Source organism: Cinclus cinclus, chromosome Z (genome assembly GCF_963662255.1).
Source record: "Cinclus cinclus chromosome Z, bCinCin1.1, whole genome shotgun sequence".
Taxonomy (NCBI): Eukaryota; Metazoa; Chordata; class Aves; order Passeriformes; family Cinclidae; genus Cinclus; species Cinclus cinclus.
In genome coordinates this window covers 74,493,400-74,510,156 of record NC_085084.1, presented here as the reverse complement: position 1 = coordinate 74,510,156, position 16,757 = coordinate 74,493,400, and the positions used below count along the sequence as shown (strand labels likewise).

The 16,757-nt window shown below is 38.4% G+C and overlaps 1 protein-coding gene across 1 annotated transcript in view; it reads right to left on the bottom strand.

The window, feature by feature from the left end:
- ADAMTS12 (ADAM metallopeptidase with thrombospondin type 1 motif 12) overlaps positions 1-16,757 on the bottom strand; it is a 142,107-nt gene that overhangs the window by 104,678 nt on the left and 20,672 nt on the right. The gene's annotated exons all lie outside the window — the stretch shown is intronic.

The window sequence follows — 16,757 nt, the reverse complement described above, 5'->3', positions numbered from 1 at the left end:
GTGAACAGACAAGCTCAAGGTTTCCATGTAATTTTGTGGCACTGGAGGACAGCAGAATGTCTTGTCAGGAAGGTCTTTTGAAAAAAGGTCTTTTTCTGATCTTTTGAGAAACTACTGAACCTCACAAGTGGAATGTCTGTAAACTTTCAAAGTTTGAGAGCATGATTTAAGAAGATAGACCAAGACCCAGTGATGACTCCAGACAGAATTTAGTTTGACAGAAGAAGTTCCCTTAAGATGACTTTTTTTGCTGTTTTCAATAATGGATTCAGTCAATAGCCAGGAGTAAAAATAATTTCAGTACCTTTCATGGTAGTTCAGTGCACCAAAACCCACTTGCTTGTACCTATGGGGAGTACTAAATCATGAAGGTTCAAGAAATTGACTGTCTTTTTCTTCTTGAACTAGAAAGAAACAGCTTTCCTTACCAAACAGTAATTGCCTCTGGGCATTTCAGTTGAAGATCTCTAATCTTCTAGCATTGAATAGTCATGTTTGCCCATCCCTACTCTTCACTGACAAATTCTTAGTTACCATCATGATCAGAATCACCCACTCTCTGTCTCAGGTAAAGACACTAATTTCTTTTAATCTGCAATACACAGAAGGCAATACTGGAAGTGCCTTTTTTTATTATTCTGACTTATGCAAGTCTGACTTGCACTCCGATGCAGTGCATGCAATAATGAATAACAGACAGAGTTAAAATAAATTAATTGCTCTTATGCCACACTAGCAAGCTTCCAGCAGTGACATGAAACAAAAAGGAGTTCAAGAACACCACAGGGAGTCACTAGGTGTACAACTGGAGTAGGAGTAGGAGTAGGAGTAGGAGTAGGAGTAGGAGTAGGAGTAGGAGTAGGAGTAGGAGTAGGAGAAGAAGGAAATATATTCCCTGGCTACAGCTGGCCACCAGTTCAAATCCTGACCGAACACACATAAGCAGTTATTGTGCAATAATGACCCTGTTTATTCTGAGATTAGTTTCTCAACTATACTATACAGTAAATTGAGGGAGTTCACTGTAAATCTTGTTGAGTAAATTCCCATCAGTGGGAATTGGACTCTGGTGAATGGACTCATGACTACACTCTGAGGGTCAGTGATCCCAAGCTGAGACACAACTCAGAAGTATACATTTGAAAGGGAAGGGAGATTACTGTTTGTGAAAGGAAAGGAATTCATGCCACCATCAGCCCACATCATGCAGCAAGGTGACTGCAGACTCTTCAGCAGCCACTCTTAAGTAACTCAGAAGTTACCCTACAGCAGAACCAAGGAACATCAACCTATTTTGTGGCTATGTGCAAACAAATACCAAGGAAACTATTATTCAATCATGTAAACCAATGTCCTGCATTAGAAAAGAGACCACATATTGACTACTTTTAGGGAGGCTTTTCATTATTGATTTTATACCTTTGGATTCCCTCCCTGATCCTGCAGTGTCTTGTGTCTGGCAAAGTTGGAAAAAATGAATCCCGTATGTTCAATTTATTCTTACATGTTGAAACACACAAAAAAATAATTACCCTCCTAGCACTGGGCTGATTTGGGCCATTCAGCTCCATCCGTAATTTAGTATTTTTCAAGGTCAATATCAAATTCCAGAGGTGGCATTCATTAGAACAGATGTAAATATATACCCTTAAGCTTGTGCCCCAAGAATCTCTTTCAGCATCACTGAAGAACAGGCAAGTTCATCTAGTCTGAACCATCAGTCCTGGGATGAGCTGAACTGCACACAAAGGAGTGACCTGTAATTGTCCTCTTCACTGATCCTGTAGGTCTGGACAAGCTGAGAAGCGGACAGAGTTTCATCCAATACATCTCATTTACAGTGACCTGGGATACCACTGCAGTATTTTGTGCTCTACTGCAGCCTTTTTTCTGTCACACTGGTGAACACCATCTCTACTGAGCTGCAAAAACCTGAGTGCTGCCAAGTCTGTATTGCTGTGAGAAGTCCAGACACCCGGGACACAACATCTTCATTTAACTTACATAAAATCTGGCTTGTGTACATAACACTGGAGCACTACAAGCAGTACTGAGAATATTCTCTACTGGACAGAGATATTCTAATCACCACATGAAGAATGGATGGAGATTCTGGAATGTGTTTAATTTCTAAATTGTGATCATTTGCACTAACTCTTCATTCATCAAACTAATGAAACATTTAAAATCAGAAAGCACTGAAAGCAAATTATATAAAGTATTCAACTGAGAAACACATATCTAAATATTCTCATTCATTTATGTGACTGAATGTCTTTGTGGATTTTTTCCCCATAGCTTTCTGATATTTTCTGCTTTTAATCTAGGTTTTATGAATTTATTATTTTCATTTATTTCCTTTTGATGACCATTTCATAATACTTAAGTTACAATGGCAATACCAGTGAATAAAATACTGGACCAGACAGTTCACCCTCTGTGTGGTTGTTATTGCCTCTGTGTAAATTTTTGCTGCTATGAGTAACACTTCTCAAAGAATACTACCTCCCTGTACTGTGTTCACAGCTCACAAAGCAGTCCTACAAGACATTTAATTCTTCCATCCCGTTCCAATACAGCTGAATTAATGAGATCATTTTCATCAGCAAAATGTATTTATAATGAAATAAAAACAAAGCATGTTTGTAAAAATGACACTGCATATACACTAAAAGATTTTAACCCTGAAACAATGTCATTTAATCTGTACTATTTTTACTAATTCATATAGATGATGCTTATTATATGTGCCCTCTTGGTACAGTCTAAAGCATATAGTGCTACGTATACTATGTAAATTCTCAAAGGTGAATCCCCATTCACTATTCATTTATAGATAAAAGTCAGGAAACACTACCCCTGCAGACCAGTCAGTTTCTTAAAGTTAGATTCTTAACATAAGAGATGTGCAAGACTATGAAAGCACAGCCAGAGTCTGCAGAAATTTTTCATTTGCCTGAGATTGCAGGAAAACTGAAACATGAAGTCTGAGATTTGTCTGCTCTTGTTTTCCAACACTCATATCTCAGATGCCAAGAAAAACATGATACCTTTATGAAAACTGACCTTCTTCAAAGCATGCATACATGAAAGGGAATTCAGTCATAGAGAACTCTGCCAGTGGTTCCCAGGGCAAGGATAGCCTGTGCTTGGAGCAAGGTTTAAAGACCACAGTCTTGTCAGCAGGGTGCAGGACAATTGCATTAAAAAGTGGAGGCAATCCTTAGCTTGATGTGAGTGGAAAGCACAAACATATTTTTCCCCTGAAGTACAATGCAAATAAAGCTGTTATATACTATGTGGTGTGGCAGATAAAAATCATTCTTTTCTTATGTACTGGCTTCTGCAGTGTTACAAAAATACTTTGGAGCTAAACAGCATTTCCTCAAAGCCTTCCTTGCAGGTCCTTTTTTGTCCTGCAGAATCCTTTCCTAGACAGTTGCAACAGCAGCCAGAACCTAATGTTTATATATCCCTTTCAAACTCTCCTCCCTTGCTCCTTGCTAAGGCTCCCTACCAACCTTCCAGTAACTGCAACCTGGAGTCAGCCAACAGCAGCTAAACTGGGATTAATGCAGTGTCCCAAATAGCCCATGTTTGCCTTGAATTTCTGGCTCCTCCTGGAGCAGAAGTGCTGATTAGACAAATGGATCTTTCCTGGCTATTTAGGAATTCTAACTGGTTTTAAAACAGCAGTATGGGTAAAATAGTACAGACTTAGTGACAAGGTCTTCACTGCCAGTTGCGCACAACTGACTTTTCAGGGTACTTCTTATATTCTTCCTCTTAATTGCACTAATTCCATTAGTCAAAATTAAGAGTTTTCACCTGAGAACAGCATTCTGTTTTAGTCTATATTATGTCAGCTTTGCTTTGCCAGTGCACCAGCTTCACAGGCTGGTGATGAAGGATACTACGAGAGTGCTAGAAACTCCATTAATATGAAGTGTAGTTTGTCCAAACAATTAAGTGCTAAATAAACACCAGAATTACATTTTTCTGCTAATAACCCTGTTCATGTTCCAAATTCCAGTCCCCATGTGTAATCATTCCAACAAAATTGCAGTTTATTGCAGCTATACCTAATATGGCATTGAGCTCCAGATTTTGGACTGTGCTTATAGGCTATTTCTGAATAAAATCTTCCTCATCAGCCAAGATACAAAATGAACAGAAAAAGCAGGGGCACATTCCATTTCGGTTTTTTGCAGTAACTCCATTTTTCCCCAATACAATCAGCAGTTTCTCAAGTCCTGTGCAACTATATAACTAACATTTCTTTAAACATCAACATGCAATTCATAGGCACATCACAAACACAAAAATCTTATAAGCAAGCCCTGATGACGTAACAGTTTTTTGGTTGTTTGTTTTTATATCAAAACTTCAATTGAAGCTGTCAGGAACTCAATGTCCAAATACTTGTGATTTTTGTCAGAAAAAGAACAAATGAACTCTCTGACACTTTATAATAAATGTTTCAAAGCAGTGAGCACATCTGATTTTCATCTCTCTCTATTCAGTTAGTATATATAAAACAGTATATTACTACCACATTAGCCAATTTAGCTTTGTAAAAAAATAACGAATTTTTGTCACAGTGAGGAGCACAGATAAACTTGAAAGAACTACCAAAGTCTGTTCCCAGAAAAAACAACAAAAACCCAAATGTTCTCATCAAACAAAACACAGTTAGCAATGAGAAACTGTTGAATTAGTAACAATTAAGTGTCATTATGAACACCTGAAAGAAACCAATACAGAAAGCATTTATGACCCAAGTGTTCGAAAGATCTCATACCATACACACTTAACTCATTACTACTTGTAACACAAACACTACAGCAGGCATTTCTGAACCTTAAAGCTGTTAAGGTGGATTTCTACAATAAAACCCCCCTTTTCTTTTTTTTAATTTACTGTGCATTCTTCCCACATGTTGCCATCTTTTGCAGGAGTGATATATTTGACAAGTACATTACACTTAACTGCTCCAAAGCATCTTCCACCAGTAATAGAGGGCATAGAGCAGAATGGAAATTACCATGTGGCATGGAATGGTAACTATTAAAAAAAAATAAAACCAAAACCAAAACCAGAAAGAAAACGAAGCATATACAACCCACCAAGAACAGTGCTTTAACATAACAGTTCTAATTCTCAGTAACAGAATTACAGGATTGTCAAAAAGACCATACATATGACTTTCCAGTACCTGCTACTCACAAACACATTAAATCAGCAACATCTTATTTCTGAAAGCTCAAAAGCATGCAGGATGGTGAGTATGCTTCCTAGATAACGAGCTTTTTACTTGGAATTAATAGACAAAACTAGGCATTCATCATCTCAAACTTTGGGATACAATAATCCTTTTTTGTTGCAATTTTGGATCTGTTTTTCTTCCAATTTATTTTGCATGCAATCAGCATCTTCTTCCTGGAACCTGAGGAGAGTTTTTCTAGGGCACTTGACAGCTTTCAATAAAATTTCTCTTAAAGAAAATGAAGCAGCTCTTCTCACCAGATTCACCTACAGTTCTTTAACTCAGTTTACTTTGACACAACCAGAACCAGGTGAGTCCTAAATAAAAGTTTCCAGCAAGCAAAAGCTGATTCCCCCACTGTTGCATCACTCATATAATTTCCCGCGTTATTCATTATTTTTTTTTTGTGCACACTTTTTCCTGTGCTCAAACTGTACCACCCAACCACAAAGAGCATCTACACCTTGGTCCTAGAAACCTTTCCCCTCTCCCAGGAACTCCAATAAGTGCTTGTGAGGGACACTTCTGCACTTCTGTACAAATTTACCACCTGTGAGAAGGACAGCACTTCTCAACCTCACCAAAGAAGGTTTTTAAAGAACAAACAGTGATGATGGATAAGGTGTCCTTAGTGACAGAAAGAGAATATCCGAGTATCTTCAGGTCTCAGATGCAATTCGAAACTCAAACCAGTTCTCTCTAGCTGTTTACATTTGGGATGAGTCAGATGTAAACGCATTCCAGCTAAAGGACTGGCAAAAACATTTGTGGTAATATCCTTCAGAAACAGCCTAATCAAATTTTTAGCTGAACATGTTTGTAGAAAAATCCTAGAGAAACTGCCTTCGATAAAAATTTGCCTTTGGCAAAGAAACACACAAGCTCAGTCAGATGAAACACATCTGGTTCACTCAAACACTGTGGAAACAGCAGGAATACCTGTCCAGAACTGCCACCTTGCACCTACAGCAACAATGAAGGTGAAAAGGCCACTGAAAATAAGAGACATTACTCATTTCTAATGGTCTTTCTAAGGAAGAAATAGTTACATTTTGCATCAGTGCAGATTTCTTATCAGTCTTAACCAGACAAAAGGAAAATGCAAGTTTCAGTAAGTAGCAGTCATCCAAGAGATCTCTATAACCAGACACCACACACCCACAAACTCCACATTTGCCAGGGAAATGGCACACCTTTTGTCTCTCCCATTGTATGGCCAACACATTTGGGATTGTAATCTGAAAATCTACATAGAAATAACAAATCTCTGAAGAAAGAGTGAAAGAACTTGAATGTAATCTGTGCCAGTAAATATTATCTTTAGATGTCAAACTGAAGCAGCGAAGATGAAACTAACTCCTTCTGTGGGATTAGGATGGATCTTCCTCACATCAAACTGCCAAGGAATACCTGAAAAGAACCACCACCACTTTCTGCAACACAGCAAAATTACAAGAATCATCTGGATATACCAAACAATTTCCTACACTTATGGGACTCCAAGTACTCAAGGAGCCTCTGGTCTCCCTTCTGCATCAGCAGCACATAGACATTTAGCTTCCCAATGTTAAACGCTGTCAAAATATGTCTAAATGGGTGAAATTTAAGGTATGAGTCTGATATCTTAATTCAAGCAGACATGTTGTAAGCCACACAAATCAATTGGTATCACTTTGAGCCAAAAAGAAAAACAAACAAAAACTCCCCCTTCACAGTTTCAGTAGAATTTCAGTAGGTAATTTCACAGCTTCTTGCATGCATGAGTTTGAAAACAATAATTCTGAAACTGCTAAACTTGAAGCAGTAGGTTGGATTCCTCCATTTAGGACCTAAAAACAATTTCAATTCTTCCAATTCATTTTTCTTGCTCAAGCAGGCAGCCTACCAGAGAAACACTAGGGACTACCCAGTTTACAAGGCATGCTCACAAATTCAAAAAATACAGTCAAGGTATAATGACTGACTCCTGTAAAAAGAGAATTTAGTCAACAAAAGGTCTCAGAAAAAAAGTTGAGTCCATCTGTCTACCATGCTTATAATTTAGGGGCTTTTTAGAAGTAGCGCTGAGATATGATTTGGTTAACTATATAACTCACAATTCAAACAAACATTTGAAATTTAAACAAAAGATGAAGCTCACATTTATGCTAGTTTGCTTTAAAAGCTTCATACAGGAGAAAAAAAACACAAATAAGTTTTTTTTCAATATAACACCAACATCAATGAGGTTTATCAAATGACAGAAAAATAAGACTTAAAAAGTCTCCATTGATCCATTGACCCAAAACTGAATAGTACATAAGTACTCTCATCTATACTAGAAAAATGCAAATGTGTAAATCTATCATATACCAGACTCACAGCATAGCATTATACGACATTAAGTCTCCAGTACAGCCTGCACAGATTTTCAGTAGAAGCCACAACAGCTAGGACTCTAAGGTGTTTATTTTCAAATGGCATTTTGACCCATCTCTGTCACTTATGAACATCACAAATCTTTCTCAGGTCTAGCATACTGGGTGACTAAGAAAAAATACAAGAAGCTGCACATCTTCCATTTTGGTTTTATTACTGTACTGTTTCACACTGCATCTCCTCAGCATGCACAGTACCAGCTAGTTTGGTCAGGGATTTTTTTATTGTGGGTTTTGATTTTCTTTGTAGGGGTTGGAACTGGGTTTTTAAAATGGCTATGCCTCCCTCTTCATTTCCATAGAGAGAATGGGTACACTCCCCTAAAAGAGCAGGAAGTGAGCTATGGGTATGCAGATAAAGAGCAAAACTTTCCTGATCATTCCCCTGCTCTGGTTCCCCAACAAATACATATTTAAGGGCTGGGCACAATACAGTCTAAAGAAAGCTAAAGTCAAAACCAAAAAAACATTTTCTCATTTCCCATCCTGATTGTATCTGAACACTTTCTGATGTTGGACATTCAGAGAAAAGCTGGAGTTGAAGGCTCAAAAATAAAGTTCTCTACCTCTGGTATGTTTACATTCTAAAAGCCTGGAGACCTTCCTTTGAAAAGCAAATAAAAAAAGCAAACATTAAGATGCATGTAGTCTGTATCAGGGAAGGGCTATTCAATATAGTCCTCCTATCAGCTCAGTGGCTTTGAATACTTCAGATGGAATCAATTTAGTCACCTATTTAGATAGATAGACCACAGATATAAGCATTTAATTTCAGATAGCGGAGATCCAGGGCTAAAGTAAGTCCTGCATCTTCTGGATGTGCCAGGGAACAATGAAAACCTCCTGAGTTGAGCTTTGCTCACCTACTTACTGAGCACAGTATTCTCCCAAATAGGTTGTAACACAAAAGATAAATGTTATTTCCCAAAACCATTGCCATGACTACAATTAACCTTGCTTTGCCTTCACTAGAATCTGCGTCTGCAGCCAAGCTGCAACTGAGGTACTGGTGTGGGAGCTGTCAGGGTAAGATAGATCTGTAAAGCCTGAATCCTTTTGTGGGATTGTGGCAGGATTTTACATAGCAGCCTTAATAATTGAATAGGATTCAGGATTTTATCTTCATCTATCTGGTCTCCCTCTTTTCCCTTCAGAGGACTGAGTGAAAATACATATTGTAGTAACCTTTGCCAGAACGCAATAGGTTTTTCAGCAAACCACTTTGAAAAGTAGGTAAAGTCTTGAACCCAAACTACTAATATCCATTTCACTGAGAATTATAGTCACCTTTGAAATAAAATCCCTTACCTCTGTCTGTCACTAATGTGGCACTATCAAAGCACAGAAATGACTGCTGTCCAAAATTTATTAGTCACTTGTCACAGGTTCATCATACAACAAAATTACACAGATATTATACAGAATAAGAAACAATCAAGTACAGAGTGACCATGCACCACCAAACAGTTTTTTTCAGATACTACTTCCACAGGAGAAAGAAGGAGTGACTGAGATTGCAACTGCCACACCAAAGGTAGGGAAATGCAAACACTGACAGTTGCAGGGACAGTCTATGCTCCTGCAACTCTGCAAGGAGAATATATTTGAAAACTTTGATCTTATAGGCTTTTAAAGAGGAAAAAAACGAAGGCTGCAATGAATTTCAAGCATGCTTCAGCTGGAAAATCTATTCTTCTCATACATACCCTCCCCACACAAGCTAAAGAGCAAGTTCCCAAGTTCAGCACATACAATAAGGGGACTATGACCGGGGGGAAAACCCAAACCAACAACTATGAGAGTCAATCTATAAAAACGCTTTGGGAGATTAGGATTTCTCTAGATTAATTTTTACTTCTTCTTTGACCACAAGAAAAATAATAAAGAAGAGCTTCTTTGAAGATTATATGAAGAAAGGCCATCTGTGTCAGTCATGCACATCCCTCCACTTTCTCTAAAAAGATGAGTTATTATTTCAGAGACATTCCTATACACCATCAGGTGTGAAAAGTCTTATAGCCCAAAGCCACACAGAAAGAACCATTTCAATTTCATTTATTGCTTTCACACACCAGAGCTGCAAAGCAGGCAAAAATACAGAGAGAAAACTCTGGACTTTATTAAGTTTTTGAACAGAAATGTTTATTCAAGTCAGAACTAAAGTTGCATGCCAGCTTTAAAGTTCATCTAAATGACAGGACTCAAGCAACCAGTGTCATCAGATGGTAACGTAGCAGCTGCTGATAACAAGAATAAACCTGGATACCTGGTTATTTAATATATTTTTAGATGTCAATAAACTGCCTCTCATTTAAGACTTATAACAAAGCCTATATTTGTTTACAGCACAGCACAAGGCACCAATGGGGCAAAACACTGGCTTGGTGTTGAATTCACCTTGTCCAGAATGGCAGAGGTGTATCTGGGCTGCTGTCAGAAGGTGGAGATGGCTGGAGTCTTCCTGAGGTCATGCAATCCTTGCTTATGAACCTTGATATTCGCAATACAAAGTGCAGATGAGGTGAGCTGCTACACAATCTCTGTGATAGTCTCCTTCAATTAACTCCACACTTCACAGAGGGCCACTAAGCCCTCATGTCCCTCTGAGTAGCAGCTCAACAACCCCGATGCCTCTCACCCATGTCCAGCTCTTCACTCTTGGAATATCATCACAGAGCCTGTTCCCTTCATTACAGCTACCTGAGAAGAAATAATTATTGAACATAGCAGACTTATATCTGTTATATCGAGAGCAACAGCTGGCCTTCAATTATGAAATCCAGTGCTTTCTACAACACATTTAGAGACAGTTCACTCCCTATTGAAAAAAAAATCATACCATAAAAGCAGTTTATAAAATATAAGAGCATTTATAATGAGCAGGAAGTCACATTTCTATTTATTTGACATCCTTCTATTCTTGCATCTATGGATATCAACACATTGTAAAAATTAAACACCTTTAGGAGACATTGATGGAAAGACCAACACCCCCAAAAAGAATTCAACTGAAAACAAGTGTCTGCTTCTAATAATTTCACTTAAGGAATAACAGGTTCATTTAGCATTTTACTGGATAGCAGAGGGGAGTGAGAGACAAGAGTATTCCAGAATTAACTTTTATTTTTGTTGGTAGCTATTGATGACTTTGATTGCCATGCATCATTAACTAGTTCCTCGATCAAATCAAAAGCAGTAAGAAATAAAAGGAGAAAAAACAACCCTGGGGCTTTACATGTAATGAGAAAAATGCACATATTTTTAACCAGATGGCTTTCCCTCCGAGTTAAAAGTTTATAATATGAAACCATTACTTCACCATATTAAGTATTGCTACTGTCCTGCTTGCACGTTTTTAAATTCTAAGAAATCCTAACAGCTGCATCACCTGCAGCAGAGACTTTCAGGGAATGTTAGGAGCCAAAACATTAATCTCTCCAGTGTCAATCTGTTTATGGCACCCCAGAGTCAAAAACCCCATCAGCTCTTCTATGGTCTGAAGCATACTCAGTGAGGTCAAATATTTGTCAAGATAATTTGTTTTGGCTGGAATGGAGAGAGTAAAGGGAAACAGACAGAAAAAGGCAAAAATTCACCATTTTGTGCAGAGATTATGTCAAATTATCTTGCCTTGACTAGACAAAATATCTCATTAAATCAGTCAAAGGGCAGGGATTCAGAGTATACTTTTAGAAGCCTCTCAGTATGACATAAACCCGGAGTAAAACCAGATTAGCCAAAGCAAAAATCCTGGCTATAGTAACTTCATTACTTTCTGAATGTACAGACTCAACCCCTGTTTGAGTCAGAGATAACATCATAGATTCCTTCCATGTAATTTTATGTGCTTGAAATACCTATGGAAGTTATTAATGAAAAATAAAAATGACCTTTGCGAGACAAGGCCTTTTCAAAGCTGTGAAGCACCAATAACCTCAGTTCAGAGTTCAGCTGCTGATGGACACTTTTAGAAGCCATCATAAGGATGACTCTGACCCTTAGCAGGCTGGACCCCCATCCTATGCAAACATGCACCTTAACATCCTCTGGGTAAACATCTAACAAAAACCCATAGAAGTGTCTGAAATAAACCTTCATGAATCCTGCTCTAAGAGCTCTGGTTTAAAGCATCAAAACCCCTTAAATCTCTCTTAATGCATATGGTTTTGCTCGGCCTCTCTTTAAAATGCTGCAACCAAAGTGGCAGTACAGTAACAATCAGAGAGCTACACATCCTACTCAGCAATCCCCAGGAAAGCACACCTAACATCTGTGACTCGATTTTTTTCAAAACAGAGACAGGACATCAGGCCTCATTAAAATGCCATATCATGGTGTCAATCCATGTTTCATGCCCTTCTGAGAACTGGTTTCTCAGAAACAGGGGAGCACAAATGTTTGGCCTTCTAATTCTCAGCAAAGAATTTTTTTACAAGACATTTCAGTAAATGAGAGTAGCATATCAAATGCCATCTCTAAAAAGAGCAAGAGCAAGTTGCTATGTATTTTTCAGCAATAATTAACTGACCATCAACCCTGCAAATGCCACTTTGTTCCTTTCCTATGACAACTGTTTTACCTCTCGTTTCAACATGCAACAGCCTGACAGACACAATGGCAAACAGCTTTCCAGACCATTGTCCCTGGACTGAAATACAAGCTGTATTAATGTTCTTTTCCACAGTGTTAAATGTTTTTGATAGCTAAAAGAAAGGCTCCATAGTTTAAGAGTTAGTTGCTGGATGAGGGCATCCCACTGTGGGCTGTATTTGGCACTTCTTTCCTATAATGTGAAAGCATGACACCCATTAGTATAATTGAGATTTACAAGCCTGCACAATGAAGTAAAACTTATAAAAGACCCAAGAGAGTGGACATAAGTTATCATCAACAGGGGAGAATTTGATGCATAAGCCACAATGGCGTTACTAGAACATTTCTGCCTTTCCTGAAAAACAAAATTTTTGGTAGTGTTGGGTATTCATATAGTCTATCTATTTCGTATTTTTATCTCATACTAGTTTTTGAAACTAGAAGTGAAAAGCCAAAACAAAAAAGTCATCCTAAAATATGATACAGTGACCAAGTAATAAAACAAAAAAAAATCTTTGAAAATAACAAATTGATGTAATAAAACCTTCATGGAGGCAGATGTACAGGTCTTCAATTCTTCAGCTTTTTATTAGGTATTTTAAAAATACTAATTTTATGCAGATGGCACAATTTGAATAACTTTATTTGCTGTGAACTACACTTGTGAAAGAGCTATTTTAAAAAGAGTCTATTTCTATCAGAGCTGCTCAAACTGCAATCAAAACCTGGTAAATCTAAGCAACAGTTCTTCATTTGTCCACTAGAGATTTTTTCAAGTCCAAACTGAGTTTAAACACAATGACTTATCTGCCTGAAAAGCTGTCCACATGATGCTGTGCTATTTTAATAGATACAGTCCTTGCAATCCCATCTTAATAAACAGAACCTACCTACATCCATTGACATCCATGAACAAGTCATGCTACCTGACTCAGAAACAAGGATTCGTATTTACTAATTTCCCCAGAAGTGTCCCCAGGCAAAATGAACCGATGCCCAGGTCAGCAGAGAAGAAGAATTAAAAAACTCAGCTGTTGAAGGCATCTACCTTGCCTACACCCTTTCTACTCCTTAGACACCAATTACACAGGCAGTGAAACACAAATATAAAATATCTGTTGGGAATGACAAATGGCAAAATATAACCTCTGTTACGAAATTGAAATGACTGAACTGCTGACACACAGAAGAAAACAAAACAAACTAGAATTGTTAACCCAAGTGTGCTTGTTTTGTAGATGGGAAGATAGTCCTGCAATGTAGTCGGACTATTCACACTTTGAAAATAACTAAAGAAAGTGTTAGAGACAGAAGCTTGGTCCCTAAATCCTTACATTTCTAGGGCCAGCAAATTTTGAAAACCTTTATCCAAGAGCTGTAAAAGGGAAGGTCAAAAACACCTGGGAACTTAAGGTGGTGTTCAACAAATTTTGGAACCAGAGAAATTTTTCCAAGAACTCAGAAGAGTCAGTGCTCACATAGTATGTACTTGAGGCACACAGCACATCACAGGACATCACATGTCAGCTTGACATGATTCAGGGTGGGCAGGAAGGGAAAGAAGGAAGAACAGCTGATATTAACCAGACTGGTAAAGAACTAACAGCAGAAGTATGGCCAAAGCAAACAGATCCTACCTAATGAGATTACATTTTTTTACATTTTCTAATCACATTTCCTAATTAGATTGCAAGTTTGACCAGAAAACATATGTTTACGACACATTTAGGTTTTCTAAAGCATTTGTCTTGGCACATTCTTATGAAGAATGCTTTTTCTTTAAAAATCAATGCTATGCTTATTCCTCTGATTCAAAACCTGGTAACTGAGAGAGCCAAAGTTATAATTATAAATAAGAAGCCATTATCAACCAGGTACATTTCAACCAAAACTCCCTGGAGCTACCAATTTTGTCCCTTCTGGCACTGAATATTTGTATAAATATCTGAAAGACAATAGGAAAATGCTCCTGGTCCCATCTGTAGACAGTACAAACACTGCAGGGACACATCTTTCTCAGGAAGACAGGTGATAAGACACACAACCACCACTGCCATTCATAATCTGAGCTCCAGGAAACAGTCCAAATTTCTACATGTTCAAACAAAAATTCACACAAAAGAGAAATTGTGCTTCTGGAAACAAGGCTGTCATCTGCAAAGCAGAAACTTCGAGTATCTTGGTTTCACCTTAGGGTGGTCGACCGCTGTCCTTAACATAAGCCTGCAGTCAAAAGGGTTAACAGAATCCTGGGAGGTGCAAAATAGATCTGGGAATCCCTCCTGGCACTACCATCTCTTGTTGCAAGTGCTGCTTCACATTTCTTTTGATGGCAAAACATGTCTTCTGCTTTGCCTAAACATTCCCTCTATTTTCACCAACATCCAGGCTATTTCCAGCACAGAAGAGCTCTGCTAAAAAGCATGTACCAGACTAGATTTGCTTTCTTTCTTAGACATGCTACACCAAATTACAAGAAAAGGTATTCACTTCAAAATTGCACATTGCTATCTGCCTACCACACAGTATTTCATAATTTTTGCCATGGTCTTCTTTCTGTATAGTTAGAGCTTAACTTAGGATTGCGACCCTCTTATTCTTCCATCTGTCAATGTAGATTTGCTCACTGAAATGAGCAGACTCACATTTTCTCAGAAACATACTTTTCTCTGTGGCACAGTGACTGCCACCACTTTGCTTTTCTCCAATCTTTCTATTTTTGGCAAATCCAATGCAGCACTTAACTTCCTTTGAAAGGCACACACAGCTGCTGAAAATCAATGATCTGGACTGTCCAAACCTGTCCCCATTATCAGCCCTTCGATTATGACTCTGATGTATGCTTCCACAGTGACACACACAAGGTGTTCTCAGGTCAGAGCACAAAAGAGAAGGAAGGATGTGTGGCAGCAAAGAATTCCCTCTGAGTTTTAAATCAGGCTCAAGTCCATCTTGTCCTAAGGACATGAACTTTCTATTTTTCCCAGTGAGCTTGAAATCATTACCGTGCAAGCAGGAACTTAAAAAAATACAACTGCTTGAAAATTAACTTAGATTATATTCCCAGGGGATTCTTCCCAACTGCCTCCTCTCTTTCTTATGAGTTTGTTTTTTCAAGTATCATCTGCACCCTGCTGTAGATTTCTGTACTCAATGAGATTGTTTTGTACATTAAAGTTAAAATACATTAGATTAATTAAGAAAAAACAAAACAAAACTGAAACAAAAAAACCCACAAAACCCCCAAGCAAACAAACAGTAAGAAAACCCCGACCATTGTGGATGTGTGCAAGCTGTTCTGATAGCAGAAGTACAGAAACTGGTCCTGCATTCTCAACTCAGACATCCAGCTTCCACAGCTGTTTACACCTCAGGGGACACAGCAGTACAAAACAGCCTGAACTACAGCAAGCAGACTTTCAGCTCTCACAGATATTCCCTTCACTGGTAACCTGCACCCCTCACTACTGCCCACAGACAAAGATGCTATTCCCAAACCTCCCACTGTCTGCTCCTTTCCACTTTTGCCTCACATGCCTGTCTTTCCTAGTTCCTTACAAAGTTTATCAGACATGATTCCAGTGTTTCTCTCATAGACTTGAAAACTTTCCTGTACTCTTCTACCACTAGTAGTGACAGAGGCAAGTAGCTCACTTCAAATCTTCTACTAAGCAAGACCTCTATTTTCAAATGGTATTGAACCATATTTAATAAAGCCCACTAGATAGCTGTGTGTACAAGTGTGTACTTGTACACACAGCTCTTGACAAAACCACACAAGTAACCTGAGCTGCACTGAAGATGCTGACATTATACTTCAGTAAAACAGATTATAGATCCCACTCTTGTGTGACCATCATGTTGCCTAATAGTCTTGCAAAAATGGAAACATTATTTAAAAGCACTACATTCTTGCTTCATTATATGCAAGAAAATCTGCACCAATATACTCTCAAAGATCTAAAATTCTCTGAGCATACAAAAACATTCAATATCACACTGGTGTTTACCCTTTTCTTGGCTACACAACAAGTGCAGAACTTGGCCCTCAGCTGTGACCAACTTTTGTAAATCATCTGATCATTTTTATAGTTCAAAAAATGTTTTGCTTGTAACAAAAAATCCAGCTCTTCTGATACTCCAAAAGCCTCATGAGTTACTGTGCCAAGTAGTATACTTCTTACAGGAAATCCGTGTGCAAAACCAAATCCTCTGCATTTAAATACTGCCTTTAATTTGCATTTCACAACTGGGTTGGGCACAAAGCCACTTGACTGGCTGGGCAGAGGAGCCAGCTGCCAGTTCATGGAAGGAATCTGTCAGAGACAGCCAAGAAAACACAGCAGGGTCTCCAGCAGCACCCATGGATCCCTCATGGGCACCCATCACACCGACTCACCCTGCAGCTCTATCACTCCTCCCATTTGAGTCCAGTCCCCACACCTCTTTCCATGTCTAGCAGGAGCTGTTTTACCCATTTC